The sequence below is a fragment of the Parus major genome, chromosome 8 (assembly GCF_001522545.3).
Source record: "Parus major isolate Abel chromosome 8, Parus_major1.1, whole genome shotgun sequence".
In the NCBI taxonomy this organism is placed as follows: Eukaryota; Metazoa; Chordata; class Aves; order Passeriformes; family Paridae; genus Parus; species Parus major.
Genome location: NC_031777.1, coordinates 15,951,191 through 15,975,920, shown reverse-complemented (window position 1 = coordinate 15,975,920; position 24,730 = coordinate 15,951,191). Strand labels below are relative to the sequence as shown.

Genomic DNA, 24,730 nt, shown 5'->3' with positions numbered 1-24,730 from the left:
CAATAATAAAAAGCAGACACACTGAAAGCAAAGAGCATTAGTGGCAGAAGTCTCCAATTCCCTTTCCTATGGGAAAGGAATAAAATAAAAATCTATTATTCCTTCCATCTATTTGTATTACTTTTTTGACCAGTAAAAATTTAAGATGCAAATCCTGACATCTGCCATGAATATTTGTAAGTCTAAACTGGGAAAACTGGTTAATGCAAGAAGGTTTTAGATACTTATGAAAAACCCTAGGGGTCTTACTGGATAGACTCAGGCCAAGATATATAGTCTAAGGAGCTCTTGTAGCTTGCTTTGATAAGGATAGTATCTAAGTAAATAAATATTCTCACCATTGTGTGCCTTGGGGATGAATATCTGGTCTTGTAGCCATAGTAAAGGCCCTCAGGACTGTGCACTGGCCAAACACTGAAACTACAGACACATTCAGCGCTCCTTTCCAGGGCAGTCTGAAGGATTTCCTAGAGCTTGAACAAAAATACCGAGAAAGTTGTTTAGACTTCCTATAGTTGTTCAAAGATAGTTATAAAAGGCTTTGATCATTAAATGAAAACGGATAATATCCCAAATTCACCCAGGGAACACAGCTATAGAATCTCAGGAGAGTTTCTTCAGTGGGTATATCCTTCCCTGTTCAAGGCTTCTGCTCTTTGATACGATCAGTTAATTTGCGTATCTTAAATTCTGACTGGCATACTAGATATACAAAGTACACCAGATAGAAATAAATACATAAAATTTTAGCTCCCTTAGTTTTACCAGACAGATTTAATAAATGCACATAACTAATGGGTATATAATGACTTCCTAAACTCCTACTTGTAGATCATGCATTCTATTTCCCAGTACATCTTTTTTCCCATGAAAAATTAAATTGTAAAGTCAACAAGAAAGAAATCATACTGGGGACATTTTCTATCCATTCATTTACATTTTCACTCTTTGCAGAATGTGGATAGTATATTTTTATGGCATGTTTGGTTCCTATTCAAAACTTTATTTTTTTTAATTGAATAGCAAAATTATTAGGTGAGTAGAATCCTGTATGCATAATAAGAGCACAATTTAAAGGTGTCCCTAGGCTAATTTATGAAGCACTAAATCAATTGGAAAGTTTTTCCTTTTTCTTAAAGAGGAAACCTGCTTTTTCAGCTGGTTTTGTCTGTTTTCATGGTCTGCACATTGATCATAGCCTGGTACAGTTAGCCAAATGCATATGGGAAAAGAAACATCTGAGAGATGAAAGTAATGATATGTACACTCTTTGTTGGTTTGTTTCACCTCCCTTCCTAAATGAATTCCCAGCTAACTAGTGCACAAGCCATTACTGAATAAGGTTCACAGGCACTGACCAGCGTGATAGAGAATACAATTAACACACAGAAGTTTTGCAAACAGGTATCTGTGATTGCACAAAGACCAGGCTTATAAGTTAACCTAGTAAAATGTTATGTGAAATACCTTTCTTCACAGCCCAACAAGAATTTGTAGGCACATTAAATTTCCAAAAAACTATGGGAAAAAGTGTGCATTCCGCAGTAGTGTTGTTGCTTCTTACTGTCATTGTGTGAAAATGATCCTTAGTGCACACACGTAGGTCTCAAAGCACATTACAAAAGCAAGCAGGTAGCACTGCCATTTGTATGGATAGCGGGCAGAACCACACAGACAGCACAAACTCCCTGACTCATCCAGCAACAGAGACAAAAACAAAACTCAAGGCTCTTGCCTACATCAGCACATTATTGCCAACTCTCATTTTGCATTTGTTGATAGTGCCTTATAGAAACATGTTCCAAAACGATATTTTATCCACAGATAATTTTTATTGATGGTGGTTGCTGGACTTTCCCAGTCCTCTGAGAGATAGGTTGTAGTTCATACACTGCTCTACAGATAGTCCTATAAAGATCTTTTGTCCTAGTTTCAAGCACGAGAAGCTACACAGAAAAATTATTTTGTTAACAGGACCTACTTGACAGTTTTGGACTAATGTATGCACTCACACAAGTAAAAAGCTCTTCTTGGGAAAGAGGCAGAAAAGACAGCAGAAATTTCAGCTCATTGAAGGCTATTCTGACAGTGTAGCCATTGACTGAGAAAGCACGTCCTATGTTTTAGTTGTTTTTATCTTTGATTTAAAATGTAATCTGTTCTGTTACAATGTTCTCTCATCCTGGGACATTAAATTAGACATATTGTGGAAATTTCAAAGTCCAAACACAACACCAATTGTTAAATTGGTAATGGTTACATCCTAAACTGGTAAAACAGAGCCGATTTTATCCAGCAGAGTTGCACTATGGATTCACAGAGTTAGTGTCTGATTCTGTGCTCGTTTTATGCCTCTCCTTAACTAAAGAGAACTTAAGGATTTGCATCTATGTATTTTTGTCCTTCAGAAGGACAAATTATATTTCCTGTTCATGTAACTATCATGAGTGCTGCATCCCGTACATGACACAGTTTAAAGGGTGTAATTAGCAAAATGCAGTCCTTACTTGTCTTACAGATGCCACCATCTGACACTGAAAGACAGAATATTCTATTCTTATATCAGTGTTGACAATAACCAGAATAGCTTGAACTTTACCAGATATTCAGTCCCAAGAAGCTGCCTTTCTAATATAGGATTTTTTACACCTGTTATCTATAGGAAGAATAGAAAATGACTCACAGAAACATTATTTGGACTTTTAAAATACCTTGCAGCATTTTAGGTTCAGAAACTGAAATAAACATATATTTTTCCATTTGGAATACATAATATTATCTCTCTATCATTTTTATTTGAAAGAAAGCTGTATTTATTTAGTTGGCTTTTTCTCTGTGATACTCTCTTCTTTACAGCTATGTAATATCCACAGCAAAGGCTGTTGAACCAGCTGCTCAGTAATTCCTCAGTGTAGTTCCATCAATTACTCTAAAAAAATCTCTTCTGAGATACCTTGACCTGAACTTACCATAATCAGAGTGGCCATAGAAAATTGTGACAGAGAAGCCCTTAACAGAGCGATATGCAATCCAATATTTCATCTGCATGTGTACATTTAGGTTATTTTAAGGTAGGTGTTGAAAATGTCAGGCAGCATATTGGACTGGGTGAAACAGTCTGGGCTGCTGGAAGACTTTACTAAAAGGTTATGCCTGGATTCACCACAGGAGAAGGCAAATTGGACAAAGAGAACTTATCATAGGATTTAATGACATTAGCATGCCATTCCAGTGACACTGAGGAAGTGTGACATCTATTCCACAGGCTGGAGATGCAATGGGCAGTAAGAGAAATGTCCCCTTAATTCAACAGACATAGAATTTATTTTGCCAGTTGAAAGTAACTGTGAAGGCAAACAGGACCAACGTACATGCACTACTTTAAGATCCACTAAACCCCTTTCTGAGGGCATAAGCACTGCACCTATCTCATGCTGGCCTCATTTGTAGAACTGAAATTCATCCCAAATACACCACAAAAATACAGCAGAATTTCTGTGCCTGCAAGAAAAAAGGACTGCTCCTAATGTTTTATTAAAGTCTCGTAATTCTGAACTAGTGTGGTGCCATTTTATATGTGTTGGCAATATCCTCATGAATACCTGTGACAAGTGTCATTAACATAAAACACAAAGTGGAATTGGGCATGATTTAAAATTTAGACACGCGCTTGCCACATTTAAAAATGTACTTCACAGATATATTTTTAAACCATTTATTTTTCAAAAACAAGTCAATTCAATGCCTTATATTTTGAGTTTTAATTCCAATCAAGCTAATTTCTAGTCATCATGAACACATACCTGCCAGTAATGAAGGTTGTTTAATTAGGTCCAGATAAAATAGCTACAATTCTGTTTCTGATCCACCTGTCAAAGCAAATCAGTCTTTCACATGACTTAAAAAAAAAACAAATTAGACTAGCTGATGATTTTTTGAATATTCAAGTAGACATACTGAAGAGAAATCCAAACCAAACTTGTGACTGAACAAAAGCCTGGAACGTGACCCCAAAGATGAAGAGATCTTGTTCTGCCAGAAGCAGATTTCCAAGCTTGGCTTTTGAGGATTATGAAGTCAAGGACAGGGTGCTAAAAAGTGCTACTGGAAAGGATAGCAGTGACTTCCACAGCTTAGGGCAAGATAACATTTCAATGCTATATAAAATTAAACACAAATAACAATGTTAAAGGTCCTACTTAACGCCCCAAAGCCAGGTGATTTCAGAACAGACATGTCCAGTTCATGCCACTCTAGTTCTATGGAAAAAAAACCCAGATTTTCTGTTCCTTCTACTGTTACAGAAACAAGTAGAAAATCTAAAAGGGCTGATAGGCATGAATTCTAAACAAGAATTTCTTTTTCATTGGATTTTAAGACGGGCTGGTAGGCTGTATACAAAAACATTTATTTGTAGGCAGATGGCAACAAAAATTGACTGTCACAAATGGATTTGACATATATGATGTTAATTAAAATAACAGTACAGCTCTGAGAAATCACTAGTATTTGCTTAATACTACAGGTGCTCAACCAACAATCTCCAAAAGTGTAAGATTAGGCATAAGTGCTAGGCTAGACTAGTGAGAAAACAGTAATTAAAAGCACCTCTCAGACACAAATTGGTAACATCTAGAACACAAAAAAAGGTAACTCAAATTTTAATACAGAAATTACCTACTAGGCAAACCAGTCAACATGTGCTTGCTGTTTCTGTGCTGTGTACTCAATCCATTAAGTGAGAAGTCATCAAAAATGGCAGGGTTTCATGTGTTTTTTCTCATTTGAGCCTACCAGTTACTCTGCTCAGATGATACTTCTCAACCTTTGATTCCCTATCAAATCATTTCTACTGATGTTACTTATTAAAGCACTAACTTTTCTCCAGTCATTTATGCAGATTGCATTGGCAATTGTTGTGCCTTCTAGGTGATGAACTTTTTAATTTTGACTGATTTATAATTCATGATGACTTGTTCTTTTCTTCTGACTGTCATTTTAAGCACCATCTTCAAATTGTCTTTAATTTGTTGAGACTGGACATTTTTTTGATTTGGCTTTTCAAATCCAGTGAGAGTCAAGAGACACTATCACATGTATGCACTGGTTTCTTACCTTACACAGATAATTCCTGTAAAATATTTATGTTAGAAACAGGGCACAGTTGTTTGAATGCATGTTTCCATAATGTTTGGAGAATTAAAATCTTTTCTCTATGAATAAAATCCAGACCAAATAAAATCAAAGTTTTTCCATTTCCCCCATCACACTCATATGAGGGGAAGTTATGAGTACCAAAGTCTCAAAATCCATTCATATTTGTTTTGTTAGAGTCTCTCCACTTCACTGAAAGGAAACTTGTTATACGATTGCAGTCTGATTTGAATCTCCCAACCTCATGTTGTGAAAATAGCAATGCATGAACTTGTTATGCCTACATATTGCAAACTGTTTAACAGGTCCTCCTTGAAATGAGGATATGACTTTTTTTCACCCTCAGCTTATTTTGCTCAGTTTACAAATGGAACAAATTAGGATCATGAGTCAGAGGATGAGATTTTTTTATTATGTCATTAGGTCTCAGCTTGGGAAGACCTGAGTATTGACTTGGAACAGAATTCCATAAGTGATTCATACCCACTTGCCTTACCTAGAATACATGTCGTTCTTTCTAGCTCCTTCTAGTACTGGATGCCCAATATTACCTCTTATTTCTGCCTCTTGTTCTGAAATCACAGGTTGATATGGCTCTGTCTGTATCTGTGAGAAGGAGAGGCAGCTATAGGCTGCTGGCTGTTTAACATCTGGCTGTTAAAAAGGGTTGTTTTAACCTGGGCATTCTTACACAATCCACTCCTGATGTTTTATATAACCATATGCTTTATATTAATTAGCTGCCATGTCCAAAAGACTTACAGATTCTTGTCTTTCAGTCACCTTCACCATACTTAAATGGGATTGTACTGAGCTATTTTATTTATGTGGGTTTTTTCCTCTAGATCAGAAGTAGATTATATTTATTTGAAATATAGTTGCAGCATTGTTTCAGAATATATCATATATCATCTATTATTGCACTTTGAGCCTGCAATATATTGGAAAACTACTAAAGACTAAAAAAATATAAAACTCTGGATTTTTGTGTCCCATTTTCTGGAAACAAAGAGAATCACAGTCATAGATTATCATGAGCTGGAAGGAACCCACAAGGATCATCAAAGTCCAACAGGCTCTGCACAGGGCTGCCCCAAGAACTCCACCATGCACCTGAGAGCTTTGTCCAAAGGCTTGTTGAACTCTGCCAGGGTGGTGCTGTGGCCACTGACCTGGGGAGCTGTTCCGGTGCCCAACCACCCCCTGGGAGAAGAACCTTTTTCTGATATCCAACCTAAACATCCCCTAACACAACTTCATGCTGCTTCCTTCAGTTCTGTCACTGGTCAGTGCCTGACGCTCCTCTTCCCCTCCCGAGGAAGTTGTGACTGCAGTGAGCTCTGCCCTCAGTCTCCTCCAGGCTGAACAGACCCAGGGCCCTCAGCCCCTCCTCACACAGCTTCCCCTCAAGGCCCTTCACCATCTTTGTTGCCCTCCTTTGGACCCTCTCTAATAGCTTTATTGTCTTCTTATATCATGATGCTCAAAACTGCCCCCAGAACTCGAGGTGAGGATGTAGCAGTGCAGAGTAGAGAAGTTCAATCACCTCCCTTGCCCATCTGGTGGTGAATCATCTGCTACAAAATCATCACTGCTTCTTTGCAAAGACCTGAAGTCTGGATTAGAGGTGTTAAGAATATTGGCAAAATTCAGGCATGGTAGATTATTTATGCTCACACTTTGCTGACAAGTGTACTCAGATTATCAGCTATATGACCTAGAAAGGCTTTTACCACAAGGAGCAATAAAGACCACATGAGATGCCACTAACTCTGCTGATGTTTGCCCAGTCTAAACTGGTTGATACAAGAAGCATGTTTGTTTATTTGACCTCTATTTACTATCAAAACTGCTATTCAGGATTTCCCAATCTCTTTCCAAATTTCTGCTTCTCTGCTGGTCGCTGGCTGCAGAGAGCCTGCCTTTGTAAAGTGTTTTGTGTCATTTGTTGCTGTTAGGATGATACTGTTATCTGCTTCCATCAGAACTGGATTTTCCACCTCTTTACGATGTTGTGTGCTGCAATTAATTTTTTTTTCATCTCTCACCTACCTTTAGTATATGCAGCATATGTTTTGCCAGTTTAACACCCTTCATCAGCACAAAACTCAGTTTGTCAGTTCTTATCTGTGTTGTAAAAGGGGCAAGACCCCGTGACTTATACTGCAAGCCTGCCTCTTCAGAGTGCTAAAAATCATGCCTTTAAAACATGCTTTCAACAACCCAGTAAGTATTTTACCTTTTTCCCCAGCTACAGAGAGCAGGAAGGTGAGACACTTCACTGTGTAAAATGGCACACACGTTTTCTATGTCTCTTGTTTCAGTGCTATTAACTCAAAACATTGAATTAAATTGAGGAAGGTTAATGACAGGTTTTAGTCATGATTGCAGTGACCATGATGAAGGAAAGGGGCAAGAGAATGTCAGTTTTAACAATTAAACCCCCTCAACACATTGCTTTAACATTACTGCCATAACACAGTGAAATGCCACAGTTAATCAGATCACAGTTACTGCCAATGCTCTTGACCACATTCTTGTGACTCCCCCGTTGGGATGTTCTACAAGATGATCAAGTTCTTCATTAATGCTAAGTAAAGGTAGATGCTACACAAATTAGTATCCTTAATTGTTTATGGTTATAAATACGGGAGTCATTTTTTTTTCATTCTAATTTTAAGTTGGCATTATAAATACATAAAGTACAGTCAAATCCCTGTTCCCCTGTAAAACTCAGTTTCCACAAAATAGAAGGCTACAAGCATCTAGCAGCCATGTTGTACCATACAAGGCTTCCAGTACATGCTGGAAGTATTTTGCTTACCTCACTAAATACCAGAAGCAAGTCTGTCACTAAATCAGTCAGTAACATCTTCTTGCTTCAAATATTTATTTCTCTGCCTCTAATAGGTTGTAAGCAAACATCTGACTGGTTGAAACCTCCTGCAGGGTCTCATCACATTTTAGGACTGGCACTTTCTCCATATAAATAAAATTCAATCACAATGTATTTTTAGTGCTAGCACATGTCAGAGGAATAAATTTTCTGTAAAGGGCTCACTTTTTGCTGTAGTATTCTCTCATGTCCTCACTGAGGACAAAAGGAAATCAAGAAGCCCAGGCTTGCAGAGGAAGAAACATAGTGTTGGCCAGCAGTAACAGCATTAGATGTGGATGTTCTGGACCCTAGTTCAAGTTACTGTTTCCTGTGTGCCTTGAGCAAGTGAGTGGGATTATTTCTATAAATAAGATTAAGAGCACTTACAACTACAACTCCAGGACATTTCAGAGTTAAACAATTAAAGGATTTTGGCCTATTTAGATACTTTAATAACACAAACTCCCCAAAGCAGAGAACTTCTTCAGGTTATATTAAAACTAGCAAAAAGACATAGGAAATAGAAAGCATCTTCCACAATTTCATTCACCCCTCATCTTAAAAATTTCAACTAGCAATATTATTTACATGTCATATCAATATTCTGAAGCTAAGAAAAAGGATCCTTGTGTCAAGGAGGAGAAAATGTGTTCCCATTAGCAGCAGGTGGGTAAGTCACGTACTGGGTGGGGACTGCCGAACTACAGTAAGGCTCTGGTACATGTAGGAGCAAAGCTTCCCATGTTCTCACTGCCATCCTTGAGAGCTCACCTCTCTGCAGCAGAGATGTGGTGCAATAGGCTCCTGTACCTGAAGGCAGGCCCACACTCCTTATGAGTCTGAAAATGCTGCTGCAGACTAGGGCAGTGGGAGGCGATCTATCCCAGCTCCGGAGCAGGGGCTTACAAAAGAGGGGTAGGGCAGATCCTTTGGAGACTGCAAAATCCTTAAGGGTTGCAACTTAAGTCTATCAGAACACTTTTACCAGAACTCTACATGAATAAAAGTGGTTATAGTATTATGATAAGTAGGAAGAAGAATAATTTCCATCATTTATGAGAATAACGTCTGATAAATGTTGCTAGTCTCTTCTTTATATAATGGGGGGTTGTGGCTTTTACAGTTTTACAGCTATTAATTTGAGGAAATAGGTTATGGAAAGGTTAATGAAAGGTTTTAATCATAATTGTGATGACCATGGCCTAACAGAAAGCCACGGAACCTCGCAATTAAAAAAGAACACCAAAATTATATTTATCCATTGCCAGAACACAAAGAAATGCCACCACTAATTACACACCACATTGATTACCAAAAAAATTGTCATGTACCCCTTTAACACAACAATCACTTGAATGGTGATACTATACCTCTATCCACCAATACTATCTCTCTACAACCTCATTATTGGTGCCATATGATATGACTCAAAATGCTGATCACATAGTTAGTGTAGACTTGAAGCAGAAAAATCTCATTGAAATCTGTCTTGGATCTTTCTTTACCATCCTATAATACTGAGCAGAACCCTCCTCTTTGTTCATAAAAATATGCACCTATAAAATAATGTATGTACTGTCTGTTGAATATTCTCTACTATTCATGAAGTTAAAATTAACTCCTTATTTTAATTGCTTATCAGTTCCATAAGCATAATTCCCATGATTTAACCTGCTTTCATGGTGATCTGCTACCTTTCCATATAGAACTTCACATTTTTATGAATTTTTACTGTTTAAAATGTATATGTATGTAAATTATTATGCATCTGAGCCTTTCACATCAGAGGTATACTATAAATACTAAATCAACGTGGAAAACATCATGTCTGCTTTAACTTGACTTGATTATGGCTAAATATGAAAAAATAAATTAGCATTTTACTCTATTTTTAGTTGTCTTCATTGTATTATACTGTATATTTGCTTCAAGTGTGTAGATTAACACCTCTCCCAAATATTTCCTATAGGTTTGTGCTAATAAAGTGTAACTTAAAACAACACAGGAGGGACTAGGAAGAGAAAGCCAGATGTCTAATACAGATGTTCCTTAACTGAAGGATAAATATGTTGGAAACCTTGGGATACTTAGTTTTGTCTTTTCTCAGAACAGACCTACCTATTGCAGCTGGTAAATGTAGCACAAGTTGTGTTAAAAAAAGGCTGAGACAATACAAAGCTTTCCTCTAATTTAGATTACTTTTTTTGCTCATGTTTTCCATAAATTATTATTGATTACTCTTAGATTTATTACCTATATTTTAGCTAGTGATTCAAGCAATTTTAAAAATAAAGCAAATAAAGGTACAAAATGCTGCAATTCAGCAGTTGTGCCAAAGACCATTTTTCTTGTCCATGGACGTGATTGACATAGGAATGTGACTCAGGAAGAAAACATTATTAATATGAAGAAAAGTTAAAACTTTTGACTTATGTTGGCTTACCTTGGAAGCAATTCCCTGGGTTACATCTGCATTGCATATTCTGATAAGTATATATAGGTTCTCTTTACACAATTTAGCTCCTTCAATAATTTTGCTAAATGCAGAAGAGGGGAAAATAAAGACATATTATTAATAAACAAGCAATTAAACAGGTTAGGGCAACAATGCAATGCTGGTCATTCAGGAACCCTGTGCTAATTTTAATTAGCTACTTTCCCTTGCTTTCAAATGTAATTAAAGCAGCTTAGTTGTGCTCAGTGATGCAAACCACCTTATTTAATCACTAACATTATTTCCCTGAACTATTAATGATTTTCAAAATGCTTGTTTATGCAGAATTAGAACAGTAATTATCTTACCAGTTAATTTTGTACCTTCACATTTCACACCTCGCTCAAACGTCATTCATTTACCATAGCCTTTCTGTCAAAACAAAGAAATGCTTGTTCTAAATGTGCTTCTGACTGCCAAATTGAAAGCCAAGTTTTGTAACACTAATAAAGTAGCTCCCAAGTGAAACAGGTGTAGTAATTTAGTCCCTTCCTGTCTTAAGCTTGCACGTACATGCTATGTCTTTTCTTTATTAGCTTTAAAATGAGAGCTTGGTGTGCAAAATAAGCTATTTAATTCAGACTTGTGGAGCAGAATATAATCTTTAATTTAAACTAGAGCCGTAAAAAAAGGCCTTTAATTTTAACTGGCATGTGCGTGTGAATTTGAATTAATAATCCAGAAAATTGAAACTGTTTTGCTGCTGTTGCTGGATAGTGACTGTTCTTCACATGCCCTTAGTTTTCACTCACTCCATTTCTCTCTCCCAAGCTTTGCCTAGTGCCTAATTCATTACTTTGCTGTCTTACAGAAAGGCAATTCTTATTAAAAAACCCAAAAAACTCAGTTGATTTAACTCTTGAAAAGATATATTGTATTGAAATAAATTCGTATGTCTGTATATTTCAGTTTATAAAATGAGTATCATTGGTATATTCATTATATCTATTTAAGGCATAATTTAAATGTACCATGAATTTATACTTCATAAATCATCAGATTTTTTTCCCAGTTATTTCTTTTAGAGTAAATTAACAACTAATTGTGGCTTTATAATCACAAAATACAACAGCCTTACAATCAGCAAGTAATTCTGTCTCCTGACTTGTGAGAAAGGGAATTCTTCCCTACACCCAGGAACACTAAGCACCTGCCTAAAGCCATACAAAGAAAATTCATGGCAGAACTAAAAAAGAGAAAAATCCATCTTTCAGTTGCTCTGAACAGTCTCTGAGGTCTCCCACACCTATCCCAAGTTGTGCAGCAAGTTCTGGTGGTGAGCACTAATTGCTGCTTTTGCAGGAGATGGCTGAACCATGATCAGCAGCCTATGAAGAGTCATCCTGACTCTCACCTCTTTGCCACATCAAACTAAATATCTATGTAATCCAATTCAATCAAATTCAACATGCAATCCACAAAACTAGAAGACAGCCTAAAAGTCCCACTGTAAATGAGACCTATGCCATGTACATTGTACATATCTGTGGATAGCACAAATACACATCTGGCAAGATTCCTTCTGAAGAAGGAGACAAAAAAGATTGGATTTGATGCAATGCTTCTACTGCTGACATAATGTTTTGCAGGAAATGTAATTGCAAACAGAGTATAAAATCTCAGCTTTTAAAGGCTTGTTAATGCAATTAAATTTAAACACAAAAGCAGTGCATTTGACCTCCACTGTACCCCTTTGAAGTGTAAAGTTACCCATGTAAGAAAAAGGGATGGCTGGACGGACACTAAGAAGCCAACAATAATTTTGCATGTGTTCTTTAGAGGTATGGAGTTAGTACAGCCAAGATTTTAAATACTACATCACATTTTGCAAATATTCCTTCTAAATACATTATAAATCATACAAAAGAAAGCAAATCAATATGCAAAAAAAATGCTTTAGTTAAAAAGTCATGTTTTGTCTAAAAGCTTTACATGTACCCTGACAAAGTAGCTATATTTTAATATATTTAAATGTATTATATTTTTCCAGAGATTCTATAAATTTGAGACAGCTAAAATAATTTCAATATTTTCAGAATGCCCAAGATTCATGGTCTCCTGGCAACTAGCAATCACATGGCTGGAGAGGTTTTGGCCTACTGTTACAATGCCGTTATATGTTTGGTTGATGATTTATTCAAACCCAGTTGCAAACCTGCTGTTAGCTCCCTCATTGCTTTAATGCAGCCAGTCTACCATTCATAACTGTCAAGAACCAATTCATTGGGACTTGAGCTTATTAAGCACCCAAAGTGTGTAGTGAACATACGCAGTTTTGCACCTCGGAATGTGAATAAACACTATCCTTTCCATCCGTTTAAATTGAGTCTCTGATGTTTTTAACACCATGCATTATTTTTATCTTGTTATCAGAATACTCAGCCATGAACTCCAAAGAATCCATTGTGCACAGCTTGGTGTTAGCAGGTGTCAGTAAAACCTGGCAACCTCCTGTCTAAGAGGGCGCAGGCACGGAAGGACAGGGTGGCTTAATACACTGTGCTGGCAAAAAGTTACTGTAGGCACAGAGTGTAAGCTTTAAGATTTCACACAGAAACAGGAAGGACAGGCTCCTCTTATGGATAAAGCATGATACTTGGAGAAGCAATAATGGACTTACTCTCTAATACTGCTTTATTTGAAAGGAGAAAGATGGCTCTGGCAATTAAAGGAGTAATCACGGTGGATATTTACCCTATTGAGGACAATATATCAATTCTCTTGGTCAAACATGCCAACTGTATAAATAATATAAAGAGGAAATGGGTTTTGAAAATAAAATATTACTTAACAAGTTCATTTATATTTTAATCTAACTCTGTTAATTCAATAGTCTCAAAAAGGCATATTTGAATTGCAGGCTTTAATAGTTTTTCATGTTGAATAACATGGTAATATGATTTTTCTCCATTCTATACACATAAGAAACATTCTAAAACGTGTAGCCACAATTATACAGAAACAGTGTGCATGATATTTAATGCCAGACTGGGAATAAAGCTGGTTCAAACCATTTGGTTTAAAACAATCATAAACAGCCATTTTAACATAATGATTCTAGTATAATATGCTTTGCTTAAATTTTAAGAATTGTAGTGGGGGAAAGATAACATTCTGAGCACTAATTTAATTTAAATTAGGACTACTGTAGAATTCAGGTGCTGACCAAATAACAATTAAATAAAGTTTGAGGTTCTTCTTGGGTTTTTTTGGTTTTGTTTTTGTTCTGACACAAAGGACTCAGTATTTCTTGAAAAGGAAATTATTACAAAAATGTCAGCAAGAATAATTGGAGGGTCAGGAGGTTTTTTCTTGAGTGTTTGCTGATGTTGTACCCATCCCATCAAGAATTTCAGAAGAGGAATAAAATGGTACTCTATCTTCTGGACAGCTTGATGTTTATCTTTGCTGTCAAGCAAAAAGGGATGCAATTCTATTCACACCGAGAAGATTAGAATAATGCAGAAAATATGACAAACCAGAACAATTCACAACCAGTCATATCACACATTGAGGGGTCTAGACTCCTTTAGTACATAGAGACTGACACACAGGGCCCTAATGAAGCAAGGTTGTTCACTAATAACAAATGTACTTCCTTACAAGCTCTCCACATTTTCATGAAAATTTAACACAAATAACTATTTAAAATCACTCAAAATCATCACAATATCAGTTAACTACACTATGATGCTGTGGACAGAACAGGCCTCTGCTTACACTCCGGAGTGACTGCAACAGGACTATTGTGCATTGCACATGGGAAAAGCCCTTCCAGAACTATTGGCAGAGTCTTGACAGAGAGGTATGAACATATACATAAAAATACCTTGAGAGGTATGAACATATACATAAAATTTTTCAAATGAACAATTGCCCTGGAAAGTCAATCATCATTCCTTTTCTACAAGACTTTCAGTTCAAACTCATGGAATCCTTTAAGATAAACACAGTGGGAACAGTACTCTGGGCTGTTACATTTGTTTTGTGGCAATGTAATGCAATTAAATTTAACTAGCCATGAACAGGCAAATATATATACTGTTTGGGCTTTACCTTTAAATAAGCTTACTGCTGCTCCAAGTTAATCAAAATCTTCTGCAAACTCGGAAGAAAGCTTAAAGAAATTCCATCTCTGAATCTATTTTCACGGTTGCCTATAGAAATACCTATTCTTGGGAAAGTCAAGGTGCTCTGCAACACTTCTGTGGTCTCTTTCAATGTATTACACCAAATGCAGTTCATTTTTCAGATGTGGGAAGCAATTCAGTACTGTCTTACTCTTCCTGAATATTTAATGATTACTCAGAGATGACATCTCTGAACGAAACTTTTGGTAGAACCCATATTATCTTTTTTTGCCATGTCTGCATCTACAGGAATAAAGGTTTAATGGAATAATGGCTGGGTGTTTGCATCCAACTTTTCACGCCATTAGCCTGATGATAAACACACAGAAACACCTGAGTCTAACTTGCTCTGTACCAAACTGTCATTTTATCTTATCTTCCCTCATCAGATACTCAGATCTGTTCATTAAAGCCATGTATCCATATGCCCCCAAATATAGGAAGGCAATGAAATGAATGAAACAAAAAATGATGGGTAGTAGTAGTAATTTCTAGTCTTCCAATTATTTAACCATTTCTTATTCAGAGACTAAATCTGGGAGAAGTAATCAAGAGATACATTAATCAAAGAATGTTATCAGGGAAGGAAGGAGAAGAAGCTCAGTAGTTCAACCTGTGCAGCTTTGCACTTTGAAGGGTCTAATATAAATAAGGAATAACCTGTATATTTTGGTATAACCTGTTTCTTTAAAATTATGACAACTACACAGCCTCCTAAAATAGCTGTTCCCATACCCCAATTAGCATCACAGAATGAAAGATTGTTTCTTTCCTTATCTTTTATGCAAATTTCTTTTCCTACACATAGGAAGAAGAATATCTTGTCCTGCACTTAGTGAACATAGGGAACAACTGGTCACTATCCTATTTGTAGCAATCATTTAGAACTTACATTATCCCTTCATCTTTTCTTAGCTAGGTAAATCCAGGAGTTTCAAGGGGGCTTGTTTGCTCTGTTTCACAAGTCTTTATCTTGACCAAAACTCAGGCAGAGTATTGAATCTCAGGTCTAACACTTTTAGGAGTAATTTTCTCCCAGATTTTAAATCTGAGGGTCCCGATCATGCATCATGTAATTAAACACTGTGGGTTTTTTCCCCCAATACTTAAGATCTTTAGATTTCTAAAGGTAATCTTCTGAACTCTTGCAAATTCTTTTCAACTGGTGTCAGGGAAAAAAAATTTATTGCTATCTGCTGGTATATCATCAGAGAGCAAAACTGGATCCATGAGACACCTTGGGGAAGTTTGCTGTGTACATTCCTGAGTTGCAAAACAAAGTATTGCTATCTTTGAGTATTTTTAAACATTTATGTAAATGTTGTACTTAGCTTCATCTGGGTTGTGGTTTCTTACACTACAATCTCTCTGTTTTAAGCATTAAAATGACATTTTAAAACACGGGATTTCCTTATTTCTATCACAGAAGAGATCATGGTTCTTTTGTGAATAAACATAAGTGAAATGAAAGGCAAGGGATACCTCACCTGCCTTAACAACTGATGAAAGATACAAATTAAGAGGGAAGTGAGGTCATCAACAAGCAGAATGCCAGGAAATATATTGGAAAAAGCCAACTTTAAAAACTGTCCATAAGACTGATCATAAACACAGACAGTTAAATTTCCCACAGAACTTTCAAAGGCAGGAGGACTACACAAAGCCAGGTAAAAGTAGTAGTTTTGCTTTTATGCACAATCTGAACTCTCAACTCCCATATAATATGTTTATTTACTAGAGAGAAAAAAAATTAGCTCTTCCCTTACTCTTCCATACTTGAAAGACTAACAACACAATTTGTATGAATAATTAACACTGCTAATCACACCTCAGAGCCCTGGGTTTCCACAGAGGCTAAAGTACACACAAGGACTAAAATTCCTTTTTTTGCAGGGTACCCTCCACAGAAGCCACCCTCCCTTCTCTTGTAGATCTCAGACCACATAGCCTTGGACTTTGGCTCTGCCTATTTGGTGTTTTCCCATGCATTCTCCCTTTTCATCTATTCATAAGAAGGTGAGTTTCTATTTAGCAACTCAAGGCCCACAAAAGCACTGTGACAGATTGAAGGTAGCGTTTCCACATCCTTCCCCATGAAAGAAAGTCCTTTAAAAAACTTGTAATCTGTAAAATATTTATCCCATTCTTTACAAGTGTATTTCCATATTTCTTTAAAAAATAGTGTTGTGACATGAAGTTAGATATGAGAGATCAGGAAAGAAAATCATAGTTAATACCAACTTTAAATACAAAGACAGTAGCACACCTCTGCTTTATTGAAAAGGAGAGATATATTTGGTCACACATGAGGGTGGGGAGGGAAGATTCAAAAGTAGAGCTAATGCAAATTTTTTCCAACTTTTACATGAAAGCCCCAAAGAGACTGAACAATTCATCAGGGATGGAGGAATATTTGTCTATTGCCTGTATGTGTCAAGGCAGTTTTCTTCATTAGTGTAATGAACAATGCAACTAGAATCAGTGCACACTTTCAGAAGAAATGGATCAGTTGGTTTGTCTGTCCCCTTGCAAAAAGGGACATTCAGCACCTCTTTTCATGGCTAAGGTCTCATCAAGAGAATGGATAAATGCTCCAGAGTACTTGTACAGGTCTCTCTCACTGCCTTGTGCATTCAGCCTCTATGTTCAGAATCTCTGCCAGCTTAGATGAAACCCATAATATTTTTGTAACTATTGTGTTTTGACAGTGTCAGAGTTAAGTGATGTAATAGGTAGGAAGCAGAGAGCCTCATAAATTGTATTAAAAGGTAAAGTTTCAGTGCAATAGCCAAAGGTGCATGAGGTAATGTATCCACAGTTCTCAATCACAGTCTCCTTTATTATGGCCTAATTCCACCAGCCTAATCTGAAATGAGCTCATTAGGCTTTTTGTTCTTTGCACAGTTGCTGCCAGCATCACTCTGCCCTTCCTCCTGATTTCCTTGGTATTTTGGGAGCCTAAGGGAGGGGTGGATTAAATTGGAAAATATAAATAACAAATCAAAAATTAAAATTGATTGGATAAACAATTTCCCTGTTTCTTAATAAGTGATTGATTTTTTAATCAATATTCATTATTTCTCAGAACATACCAAACTGTTTATTGAATAAATGAATGGTTGGAGCTACAATGACATGAAATCAAATAGGTGAACCAATTTCTTTAATAACATGGGCTGAATAGACCACGTTATCTTACCTGGTTGAAACGAAAAGTCAGAAATTCAACACCATTGACTAGGTGATTCAAAAAAAGGATGCAATTTGTTTTCATGTTTAATACACACAGGTGTATAGCCACATGCTGATTTGTGCGATATTTCTAAACTGCAGTTGAAAGTTACTTTCTTTTTGATACAACTTTGGTGTTCTTTCTCACAATTCTTCTTTAGTCAGCATACTACAAAGCTTCTGAAACAAAATTCAGATCTGAAAAATGAGATCTGTAAAACTGCTCACTGTAAAGGCTTCAGCTATGGCAAATGAATTTCTCTAATAAGTTTTTATTCACTTGTATCAGATTCAGTGGTACACCTATAAACTATATGCTACATCCTAATATATACTTCAGACTATTTCATTTTTTTGGCATAATGTAAAAATAATCTTCTGAGGCACAGAGTTGCTGATGTTCTTTTTTTCAGTTAAAGTACTAGAGTGTGAGATCTCCAAGAAATGTTTGCACATTTGTTTAAAACACAAGCAAGGATATTAATTTATTATTAATTCATATTAATACATAATACAGATTGTATCATTTACATGATCTTCAAGTCACAAATTTCTTCCAGGACATGGAAATATCTTACTTTCATTTGTACTCAAAATATACAAAATTCTTCTTCTTATGAAAAATTATAAACTGTACTAATCAATCATTAATTAATTTGTAGGATGCTTGCTTTAACATCTATTTTAACTTGTCACAATTAATTTAACATGTGACCAAACAGCAATATAATTTCATTGGTCCAAAGATTAAAAAGGATGGAATAACTTGAGCAATAAAAGAAATCTGAAAGATTGCAGTTTGAGTTTGTATACTAATTCCATGTGTTCTTCATTGTCAAAATTAATTATACAGAAACCAAGTATCAATCTATTGTGCTATGTTGTCATCTACAATAACACTAATGTAAGAAGAAGTTTCATTAAACTCACTTTTGTAGATCACAGATTTCTGCAAATGGTAAAGGCCTACAGTAAAACCAGAAATCTAACCTAAAATCTGAAACTTCAAATCTTTTTTCATTTTCAAAGTCAATCTATCTTACAGCACTGCTTCCCAATAATAAAGAGGTAAGTTCAGATGCTAACACTAAAAATTGGCATTTTGAAAGTTAACTATTGAAACGAAGCTGTTTCCTTTCATAATATATATATATTCTGAAGAAATTAAAGTCCAGTTACCATCCTGTATAACACACATTTCTAGAGCTTTCAGGGCTATCTGACAACATGAGTCATCATCACTAACCAAAACACTTTCCCCTAATTCCAAGCATAAAATCCCAGGCACTAATGCTCTGGATTTATTCACAGAGCTTTCAGCTCCCTTAGTCTGGCATTTTGCACCGTCCACTTTAATATACATCTACATAAGTTTGTTAAGGTCCGGTTTCCCTTCGGAAATTTTAAAATGTGCTATTTTTCCAGTATAAGCTTCCTTCAAGTGGCTGCGATTGTCCCCTCGGCTGAGGCAATAGGCTTGGCAAAGGCGGCACAGAGGAAGTAGAGGCAGTTTGTGTCCCAGGCGCTGGCCAGGAGATGGTGGCAGAGAGCAGCTCTCCTCCAGCCCCTTTAGCTCCCGGGAATCCTCTGAGACCCCAAGGTACTTTGGACACCTCATTACTGCCGCACAGCAGTCTCCTGACTTGAGCCATCAAGTTAGTTTTATGTTTTAGGATAACACAACAAGCTGGAAACATTGGTTAACGTGCAGTTTGTTCAGTCAGACCTGGGTGCTTGCATAAACACACTACAGGCTAGATGCACTCAGCTCTCCCTCTTCTGCTGAAGAACCAACTTTCATGACATCAGTTTTGGTAGTGATAAAAATCAAACATTTTCTGGAGCCATTATTGCCTAAAATGTTAATGCAGTTTACTTTTTTCAACTGTGATCGATAGCTGGAGGAAAAGTGCCCATAAATTACTAAAGGCAAATACGATTCTATTAGCACTCAGGAGATTTTGCAACATTTGCCAGTCTGTTTTACTGGAAAAAAAAATTAATTTGTTGAAAGCCTAGTTTTTTACCTGTCTTTGTCTTTCTCTGTAGAAGAGGGATATTTTTATCAGGAGTCATTTAGGAGATGTAATTCTAATGTACTATAGCTATAGGTTTCAATTAATGTTCTACCTCTCTGTCAGCTTTACATTCCATGTTTTATGAAATCATTAACTATTGTCATGTTTCTATTATGATACTATTAGGAAATAAAGAGATGTATGTAAATGGAGATGTAAAATAAATGTATGACAGTTACTGGGAGCAACATCTGTGCACTATCATACGTGTTTACACTAATTTTCTAAAGATTGTTCCATTCATTACAGAGCATTGTTACTTGCTGTGGCACAACCCTTATTTCCATGCATTTAGGGATTCAAGCAAAGAGAGGGTAAATGAGAGCCTAATCAATACCACTTTTCATTTTGCTTCTAATGTGCTGCCTTTCTCTTTCTTTTCTTCATGAACAAATCCAAAAAAGATCCTGACGTTACAGTCATAAAATGTAATTCTTCCGCAGAAACACAGACAATAATGCTTTCTGTATTCAGGCATATTGCATATTCTAATGGCATTTGGCTAAATTGAGTATGGATTTAACATCAAAGGCTTCATGAATTTTTCAAATGAGATATTAAAGTCAATATTTCAAGTGAAAGATATTTCAATTTAGTTGCATACACAACAATAAAAAACTTCTACAAGGCAGAGGTACTAGTAGCTATGGCAGTATTAGTTCATTCAGGAAATTATTAGTTTATAAGAAAATCAAACAGAAGGTTGTGATAGAGCAATGACACTGAATAAATTAGACTAACTGATACACGCTAATGTACTTTATCTCTTGAAGTCTGAAGCAGAACTTGCTACTGGCATGTTCAGTCCTTCAAGCTGGGCTTCGTTTGGGGATGTTTATTTTGTAAAGTCAAATGGTTCCACCTAGATTTGCTTTCAGGACCTCAGAAATCTGCTTATGTTCATCTCTGAAACGGCTAGGCCTACTGTATGCAAGAAACACCCCAATCCTGTTTATTTTTTAATCTAAGTGCATTTTGCTCCATATTGTCAATGCTTATGCAATGCTGCTTCTGATTTCACACGGAGTTACTGAACATTCGGACTACTCAGTGCTCACAAATAATCCACTGAGCTCTGGCTACTTCTATGTCCTGGCAGAGATAAAGACTTGCAAACAAAACAATAGAGTCTGATCTTTCTTTTCCTTTCCTATTTTGGGCATGTGGAATGTAGCAAAATGTCCATTAAATCAGGAGGATGTTGTGTTATGATGCCTTGACATATCCCTGAGGAACACGTACTTTTGTGTCACCTACGGCTCCTGGGAGAGCTGGGTGCCCTACACTCGTGTACTCGTAGTGCATATTTAGGCAGCTGCACTCACAGGGGTCTTGTGCTGCTCAAAGGCCAAATACACCATTTGTTCATACACAAATAACAGAGGATACCAGAAACTACAAATATATACTAATATATATATATATATATATATATTTACATATGTATAAATATATACCAATGAATTCTGATTTCACTAGTAATTCTTATATTACTAAAAACTAATTATAATTGGGTACCAGGGGAAAGTTACACTGATTTAAAACCTTGACTATCAGGTAGTTTGGGCCAACAAATTACTACAAAGAACTCTGATCCTAAAAGCACTTCCCTGAAACTAGCAGGTTGGTTGTCTCTACAATGTTCACTCAAAGTGTTTGAACTTACTGTGAGAGTGCTTCAAGGGCTCACAGAGGAAACAAAGCTGGTGCTAACTAAACATTAAACTGCTACACCTGTTTCTGCCATTGCTGCAGGACTGAGAGCAAATGCTGATCTGTTACTCAGAACTAAAGCCAATAGCCTTGTGGGGAACACTTCCAAAGGCTGAGGCAGGCCATCCTTCCCCAGTTCAAACACTACCTAACTTGTAGCACTGGTCTTGGGGTCCTAGACAGCTCCTTGTTCCCTCCTAGAGCTCACTTCACTGAAGATCAGTGTTCAAACCGCTGTAATATTTCCATAAAATGAGAAGTGTCACCATCTCAATGGCAATCAATCAGGGACAAATAATATCTTCAGATACAGTATTTTCAGAAAAATTATTTCTTGTGGTAACAAAGGTAAGACAGAAGCCTTGTATAGGTAATAAGATCCAATAATAACTAGAATTGTATTTTCAAAATTGCCTCAGGGGCTGGGGAATTTGGTTTCCTTTTCTTCTGTTTTGATTTCTGGACATCTCTAAGATTGTTCTGAAAACTAGTTCATGCTTAATGAGGCAGTAGTACATCCAAAAACTTACAGTTGAAATTATTGAAATTTTTATTATTTTTTTTTAATTATATAAATGAACTGTTAGAAGGAAAGATTCCCCCACAACATCTACACAGTCTGAGAACAATGTTTAAGGAATGATCCTCTGAACTGAATAATTTCCTATTTTCCTTGTTGATTCTAGGGATGCACATTAAGTTAAGAGTAATTACTTCTCTTGCAAGATATGTGTCAAAATGAGAGCTCAAATCCTTCTTTAGAGCACTGCTAAATAAACAAGGAATATTTGAAGCTCAGTTCAGAAGAGGAGACCAAACTGTAAGATTTGATCTTGGACAACCAAATGCTATGCCAAAACCCAAATCATTCACATATCATAAATACCTTTTGTATTTAATACAAGGTTCTATTGAAAACATATGAGCAGATTAACCATAGAAATAAACTGAAGAAATTGTGCTACCTAGAATATGCTTTTGAACCTTTATTAACTGGTGATAATCTGCACTGATCCGCATTACAATTCCATTGCAGACATTGCTGACATTAAGATGTATGACAAGGAAACTACAGAAAAAGCTGATTTAAACAGGTATTTCACATTAACTAACAATACATGCAGTGCATAACATCTTTCATGGGAGTTCAAGTATTCTACCTAATTCTTTGGTAATTTCATTGTTGTCATAAATAAAGAGTAATGAAAGTCCACTTGACAGTCACTGGGTTTTCTCTAATTTCATAGCTTTCTAAAATTTTCTGATTTTTCTCTTTCACTTTCCTTCTTGATGGAAACTGTAATTATGTAGTTAGACTGAAACTCATAGCATGGGAAGGGACAGTTAAACTTTTTTGGATCTACCATTCTTACAGCAGGAGCAAGCAGAGCTGCTTTCAGACTTGTTAATACATTCTGTAGGGAATGAAAGCCTTGAAAAGGATGGTACTTGTGTGAATTTCCTTCCCCTCCACACAGCAAATGGAGCTGGCAGTCCACCAAAGCTCCAGACATAACGTTCCTGCACCGTGTAGAAGAAGGTGTGGCACTTTATTAAGAGAAAAATAGTGGTTTTTTGGGGCACAGGATCAGCCTCAACACAGAGGACAAACCATGAAGGATGAAGGACAGAAAGGTGGGAAATATGTGTTTGACTAGGTGAAGAAATGACCCCTGTATTGATCACATATGATCACACTGTAATGCTTCTTTCCTTCCATCTGTTGTAGGCCAGGTCTCCAGCATCACCTCGCCATCTAGGTAGAAGTAAGATACACCAGGACTCTCAACAGATTATTTAGTCTATATCTGGGAAATGCATTTATTATGAAGTGTTAGGTGGTTCATAGCACCTGTGGTAGTCCTTCAAGCTAAGGTGAATTTTGTTTGTTTTTACAGAGCAACAAAGCAGGAAATAACTTAAAAAACACTCTAGTCAGTAGAAATCAAAATAAGAAGTTCCATGTAGGTCATCTGAAAAGCCTAAAAAGCAATCAAAATCAAACTGTTTACCAGGCACACAAGAAAAGGAACAACCTCAGTGCAAAGTATAATAAACAAATTCCTCTACTAATGTGAGCTACACAGATGCTTTCTCCATCAACTGAGTCCACGTTTTGAAAGCCACACAGGATCAGTGAAGGCAACAGAACTTACCCAACTTCAGTAGTTCAGCAATGAGTTCTGTGTGCCCATCCACCCACCTCCCTGGAAAAAAGAAGTGTTACATGTCAGGAATGAGTCCAGTAATTATCTTCTAACACAGGAGCAATGCCAGCAACATTCTGGTAATGGCAGCATTAATGCTAAAAGTTTACATATTCAAAAGTGAAAACATTCACAGACACAATCTGGATATTTTAACTGTCACAGGCCTCAGCAATCTGATATTGCTTAGCCTTGTGGCCAAGACATTAAGCCGCTGGTATCTATCTGCAACAGAGAAGAATAAAACTTCTCAGTACTTCCCTAATAAACTCAACAATTAATCCACGAGAATTTGAAAAATAAAAACAAGGGCCATGTCACTATTTATAAATAAGAAACAAAGAAAAAATTTACTTATTTTGCTAAAAATAGACAATGAAAATATTTTCTACTCTATGGAAGGACCAGAAAACAACATAAAGCTGTAAAGTTCTACAGTAATTCAAATTCATGTAAGCCATTATAAATCACAAAATACAGAGAATAACTTTAATTCATTTATTTGGTCAATCATTTCATTTACCTGTCAAAACAAAGCAAAACAAAACCAAGAAAAGGGCAACAAGTTCATGTCCACATAAAAAGTACAAAGCACCTACTATATGAGTATAATCAAACACAGGTTTGTACCAGAAATATAAATAGTACAGATTGGAAAAATGCTTGAATAATGAAGTATTTCATGCAATTCCAAGGAAAATTAGATGAATGACTGAAAAGGATAGAAGTGTACACAATTCATTATATAGAATATGGTAACACTTGGCTAAAAGAAGTGTGGAGTTCCTCACTTTAATGAGCACAGTCTTTGCTCACAAATTAAAAATAAACAAATAAAAAAGATA

The 24,730-nt window shown here is 36.3% G+C and overlaps 2 long non-coding RNA genes across 6 annotated transcripts in view; both read right to left on the bottom strand.

Annotated features, from left to right (window-relative positions):
• Positions 1-24,730, bottom strand: part of LOC107207985 — a 473,398-nt gene that overhangs the window by 296,300 nt on the left and 152,368 nt on the right. For all 5 annotated transcript variants that reach the window (XR_004498446.1, XR_004498445.1, XR_004498444.1 and 2 more), the window contains one exon: positions 23,835-23,885. This is a non-coding gene — a long non-coding RNA (uncharacterized LOC107207985). The remainder of the gene's footprint in view (positions 1-23,834; positions 23,886-24,730) is intronic.
• Positions 345-10,899, bottom strand: LOC117244763. The gene is made up of 3 exons (XR_004498452.1): positions 10,835-10,899; positions 10,476-10,569; positions 345-473 (listed from the first exon to the last, which is right to left on the bottom strand). It is a non-coding gene; the product is annotated as an uncharacterized LOC117244763 (long non-coding RNA).